At 30.4% G+C, this 6,777-nt stretch overlaps 1 long non-coding RNA gene across 2 annotated transcripts; it reads left to right on the forward strand.

Moving 5' to 3' along the window:
* Positions 1-975: 975 nt before the first annotated feature.
* Positions 976-5,324, forward strand: LOC114077548. 2 transcript variants are annotated; one of them, XR_003578868.1, is made up of 4 exons: positions 976-1,205; positions 1,344-1,472; positions 2,485-2,642; positions 4,563-5,324. It is a non-coding gene; the product is annotated as an uncharacterized LOC114077548 (long non-coding RNA). The 2 variants fall into 2 exon arrangements; XR_003578867.1 differs by lacking the exon at positions 976-1,205 and having other exon boundaries at positions 1,228-1,472.
* Positions 5,325-6,777: the final 1,453 nt, after the last annotated feature.

Raw genomic sequence — 6,777 nt, forward strand, 5'->3', positions numbered from 1 at the left:
TTAACAAAAAAAAGGACAAAGAAATTGAGAAAAAAAAAATCAATAATACTAATGTTATTCTTATAATCCTATAATTAAAAAAAAGGAGAATAATAGAAAAAAGAATTAAAAATAAAAAAATATAATTGATAAATTGAAAAATATAGTACTATTATTATTCTCTTAATCCTTTAATTGGAAAATAAGAGAACAATGGAGAAATTTATATTTTTAGAAAAAGTAAAATTTAATAATATTGTAATTGATAAATTTATTACAGTATAATTATTTTAAAAATTAAATAAAACTTGATCAATTATTCCCTTGTCATGCCCCAAATTAGGGGAGGCGTGACTGCGTAGTTGATATTTTATTCAATCGAGTTAGCCACTAAAACATGCTAATTGACTCAGTCGTGGGCGTAGATTGTCGGACAACATAGCATCTAAATGTTAAGTTTAGACCATTTTAAGGTCATATCGTGAACAACAACAAGTCAATAGACAAAGGTAAACAACCCAAAAATAATAAAGAACTAGATAACCGATGAGGTCCCAACTAAAGACACACACACAACACACACACGTCCGAAACCTATGGAGCTGGGGACTGGAAGCTGCAAAAAGAAACCTAGAATATCGTCTCCACGAAAGCCTCTAAGAGTATCATAAGAACTGATTGGGACAAGGCCCCGACTATATCCGATTTATATAACAAAGATAAGTGGAGCTTACCAACTCGTAGTTATACCCCTAATTCAGCGGAGTGGTTAATCAGAATCTCTATCTGAACAAATAAAAATGTACTAGTTTGTAAGATAGTATGTGGAATCATAAGTAGTTGTTGTAAAAAGGTAACAAAGATACCATATGAAGCAGAAACTCTGATAGGCTCCATAGATGACATTCGACTTTATATAAATTAAATATGCATGATATACTCGTGAAATCGTATGTTGTGAATATATATATAAATATATATATATATCTCCCTTCTTTAGAAATGGGACTTGGTATGTACGAACATGGCAATAACATGTTGTACAATTAGCTATGTGAAGTGTACTACAAACTTGGCTTTATTTTATTGGACGTTATTTTTTTGTTATTTTCCTCTTGACACGCGTATTTGCACTCAAAACAACTCACCAGCTAACATGGATCTTTAAAGTTCACTTTCTTCTTCATTGACTCTTTCAGATTAAAGTTTGTTAAATGTATTTGCTGGTAAGTGTTTCTCACTTTTTTCTTCCTTAATTTTTTTGCTTCAATTTTTATCTTGTTCAATTAGTGATTTTTTTAGAGAATATAATGAGATGAAGTTGACAGATGTGACCATTTTTAATTCTCATGATCCATTTGTAGAAAGGAAATTTGGATGAAAATGACTATAAACAAAATAATGCTTAGCAACCATCCAAAAAAGTTGTTGATGAAGATGGAGATACTGTTGTTCAAATTTCGACATACATTCATCATCTGAATCAAATTTTGGTATTTATTCTTTTACATTATTGTTCTCTATTGTACTTTCTCTATTAAAATATAGGAACATCAATATTATTTTCTGATTTGTTCATGCATCTTCAGAATAAATACTCAAGTTACCTTAGTGCACCAAGGGTGTTTGAATGCCTACATAAAATGGATCTTTAATTGAGCACTAAAGGTGGTCAAGTTGTCAACTAATAATTAATTTTCCCTTCCTCGCTTCTTAATGAACTTTTTTTGTACTGTTGAAGGGAGAGAGGCAGAAAAGAGATGTTCGAATTGCGATACAGAAATAGCAAGTCAAATAAATAAAAATGTCTTTTTTTTTCATTTCTTCGGTGAAGGAAAAAAGGAAAAAGCGAAAAAAATATATGATTGTTATTTGTGGAATTTAAACATTTTGATTCCAGGTAAAGTCTTAAGTTATTCATAAAGTGAATTGACCCTCAATACCCTCTAATTCTATAAAGAAGCAACATTACGTGCCTCATTATGAAAAATCATTTTTTTCCATTTCATCACAGCTAAACTGGAAGGACAAAACTCATTTTCTTTCTTCCTGGATAAGAATACAAGATGGTACTTGAATGTTTCTCATTTTATCAAATGATTTAGAATAATTGAAGGATCTCTCTAGATTTGGTAACAACATTTGATGTTCAACCTAATTAATGTGCAAAATGATAGTTAAGTTGTCTATATGCGGTCATTATCAGTGGTATTGGATTATGAATGCTCACTGAATGAAATAATGCATTTATTGCAAATGATTCACCTTTATGTTTGAGTTTTATACATGAACAATGTAAATGTATTTTTGCAGTATGAGGTTAGCAAATTTACATTAACCTCGTTGATAAAATGTTCTAAATACCATCACATATAAAAATTATTTACATTACGTTGACAATGTATATAATTTATTAAACTCTTACGTTTTACTGGATTTTCTATTCTGGCTTTGAAATTTGGGGGCTAAGAAAAAGGTTGAGATGTTCATTGTTCAACTTTGCAGGCGCTGCCGAACTTATTTTAATTTCAAGAGCTTATATCACAATAATGTTATTACTTTATAACATTAAGGTAATCAACTGTGTCCAACAAAGTACAGCAAAATCAAGCCAACATTTTAGACTCATACAAAGATCAGTTGAACTGCTGCAACCTTTGGTGGTAAGTGAATGATATCATATATAAATATTTTTAGCTATGCAAGAAGGAACACGCCAATGGACTGGATTATTTTTAATCTTCTAAGCACCACAATGCACTTCCTTGCTTGAACTCTTGATGTTGTGATTGGTTTGTCAGAGAAGGAGCTCTTTGTTTTGATGAGATTTTTTAGGAATCTTGCATTGTTTACTATACTCACTTAGTTCTCTATCTGCAAGGTATATGTTAGTTCCTATTTTGGGTTTTAATTAATTTGTTTGTTCTTTTGAGTTGTTTCTTGTGGATTTCTGATTATCCTATATGCATGCAAATGATTTTAATGTGATTTGTGCATACATCCTTGAAGATACATAGGTACAATAAAGTTAAGTTATATCATCATGTTCTTAGATGATATCGTTGCAGTGGTGTGACACTAATTCTTGGATGATACTGATTAAAGCGGTGTTGCAGTGGCAATTGGAATAAAATTCAATTTTGTAATTTCTGACACTCACTTTCTTTTACGCTTTCACCTTCTAACGTGTGAACTATAAGAATAGACAAGTGTAGTGCCTTTTTTGACAACTATTCTTTCAATGTGGACACAAAAATTGACTGCTCTTTTCTTAAAATTTCATTTTTTCTCAGGCTCTTTTAGAGGTAAGTATATCTTTCCTTTCAATGTATTTGCATCTATGAATATGAATGTTGAGTTTACCCAGCACAAACAATTTTGATAATCAAAAAGGTATTCTTATCGTGATAGTTTATTAGTAGAATTGCAAAGTTTCAGTTGCAAGGGTCAATTCATCATTTGGTAAATTTTTCTATTTAGAGGCGTAATTTTTTTTATTTTATTTCTACGAGCATCTCTAGAAGAAGAAGCAGAGGAAGCGGTAAGATGTTAATGGATTTTTTATCGATTGTTGAAATATTGGAGTAAAAAGTAAGATGTTAATGGATTTTTTATCGATTGTTGAAATATTAGAGTAAAAAGTACTACTTTTTTGTAGAGTTGTTGATAAACTACTTACCGATTTCTTATTTGATGAATTTGTGTGAATAAATTGATTTATGTTGCGGGTAGGAGTTGCAAAATTCTTTACTTTATTTCTGCAAGGAATTGGATGATGTTTTATGGTCGAATACCACTTAACCATAAGGAGAGAGACATCAACCACTTGACTCTAATGAGATGAATTTAACAGAAAAAGTAGTTCAAAAGAAGCCACAAATTTAAATAGAAAGAATAGTCAATGTCAATTAGAGACAACTTTGTTGAACTCTTCCTTTCGAAACTTACCATCATATATGAATTATGTTAGTATGAATCTATGTATTTGTCAACCTTCTGATGGAAGCATATAGTATCTCTCATATAATTTGCTAATAACTTTTGGAACTATCGAGATTGTTCTTTGAAAATGGATTATTGCAAGTTTTCTTATATAATCTATAATAGTTCTGCTCAAGAGGAGGAAAGCCAGAATATTTTACATTATAATTGACTCTGCCAAATCTTAGGTTGTGGTGATCTCACACGGTGATGATGTTGTGGAGTTGTATTGTTCTGAAAAATATTGTAGATCTCATTATTTTTCTTGCTTTCCATATTAATGATGAATAACAGAAAGGAAAAGAAAATTAGAAACAGGATAATCTTGCAAGAAATACCAATGAGTTATGGTTCTATATAGAGACCCGACTACATAGCTACTTGCGTACCTTAAAGGAAAAAAATGTATCGATATTAGATGATTCAATTCTTGAATCTATCACTTTTTAACCTACGTATATTTTTACCATTTGCAGCCACCTCCTTTTTTATCTGACAATTTAGCTTCTCTGCAATATCAACACCTACTATTTTTTAGTAAATATTTCAAGTCTTTTCTTATACATTATCTTTTTTTCATTTGCCTTTTCAATTTATTTCAGTGCCTAATGATGATACAAGAAAACCTTGCAAGCTGACTTCCTTCTTGGATTATAAGGTTTGAATAACCCACATTGTGAGTGAAGTTGAAAAACATGTATCAAGTAAATTCACCCTTTCATTTATAACATTTCAGTTCTGTATTCACAGTTTCGACATACATTTATTATTTAGACTCGGGGTTGCTAGAGTTTTCCTACTACCTTTCACTCGGGGGAGATACTACTATTTTGATGCTAAATATTGATTTTGACATCTTATTTGTTGAACTGTAAAACTCCACAAGAGAAAAACATTTGAGATGGATGGTCAGATGGTAGTGGTTGGTGTTGTTGGGTTTGTTATGACATTATCCAAGGAAGAGACCATTATGAAGTACTGCTACAAATAGGAAGCTAATAAAAACTAAGGAAATTCAGGCACAGTTGTAGAAACCGAACAAGTATGTTTGTGTCAACCATGTGTTAACTCTCACATGTATCAAATTTGAATGTCATCCCTTATATTTCGAGGTACCATGGCTTGAATAAGCTTGAGCTATATGTAAAAAATGTATTTCAATAATCATCTGTTTCTCTGAAATCTTATTTACACCAACATTCATATTATCAGTTAATTATATAATAAGAGGTGATGTGTGAATTAGTTTTTAATTGATGTTTGTACCTCTAAGAGTTAATTGAGCATTGTAAGGATAATTTTACTGATACTTGTATGTCATCTTCTTTTGTTGAGAAACATGTATGTGTTCTTTCAAATTCACTAATATTGATTATTTATGAAGTGAGTTTATTGATGATATAGGACTCGAGAATGTTAATAAGATAGCAATACATCACCTACAAGACATTTACTGGTCTCTCTGTCTATAATGTTTATAGACATGGAATGGTTGTATGCACTTATCATCACTTATCCAATCATGTATTTGTGTATTATCACTTACCCAATCATGTATTTGTGATATGTAGCCTATTTTAAACAAAATGATCAATATTATTTAAAGGTATATGAACTTACCTTTTTGTACAGGTATATGACAATGTCATGTTCTACCCATATAGTTAAATTGATTCGGTTTATTGTTGCGATGAAATAGGCGACACTAAAACCAACATAAAATTAATTTGATTGTGTTGTTACTGTGAAATAGGACACTAAAATTAACTATGTTGGGCCCGTGCTTTAGCACGGGCCTGGGCGAATCTAATATATATATGTATGTATATATATATATATATGTATATATATATATATATGTATATATATATATATATATACGCACACACACATCTATATGTACATATATACAATTATTTCATATATATACATATATATATGTACATATACACATATATATGTACATATATACATATAGATGTACATTCGTTAAATACTTTATAAAGTGTATTGTAAGGTGGGTTTGTTCAATTATTTCATTTTCTTTCTTTGGTAGATTTATCCTCCAAAAAGAGTCTACTTCACGTAAATATGTGCCAATATAATTGGTTTAGCTACAAATATAGACCACACTTTTTGTATTATTGCTAATCTAGCAGCATATTCACTTCTTTTAGTATAATATCTATTTATTAAAAGTTTCTGTTGCAATAAAACTCAAATTGATAAGTTATGCCTTTGCATATTTGAACTTTGATATGTGGACATGGACTATGTTTGAAGCACGCAGTTTCATAGTTGACTGTGTGTTTGTGTAATTTAAAATGGTATGAAATACACGTGTATTGCACGTGTTCGAGAACTAGTATATCAAAAAAGTATAACAGAGGGTAAAATGACCCTTTTCTAAGTGTACAAGGGAAAATATGACCCTTTTCCGTTATAAATATATCAATTTCATTAAAATATTTTGAAGATTTCATGTGCAAATTCCCGATCAAACATAAACTTTTGGACTCCCCAAGAACAAAAAGTGCAACATAAATTGGTAGAGAGTGATGAAGACAACTCGATAAAGAAACCAATAGTTGAAGAAAAGGAAATAACAAGAAGAATAAAAGATAACCAAGTTCTGTTGCAGAGATTGTTACTAGATGATATTATTCAACAGACTTTGTAGCCTTATATAGGTTTACATGTTATTGAATCATCCCACTATACCACGACTGTAATTCCACTAAATGAACTCTCCTAAACATTAGGAATACAATTATGCAATTCTACACAATAGGAAACAATCAAGAGTAAAAAGAAAAC

The sequence above is a fragment of the Solanum pennellii genome, chromosome 6, assembly GCF_001406875.1.
Source record: "Solanum pennellii chromosome 6, SPENNV200".
NCBI lineage: Eukaryota > Viridiplantae > Streptophyta > Magnoliopsida > Solanales > Solanaceae > Solanum > Solanum pennellii.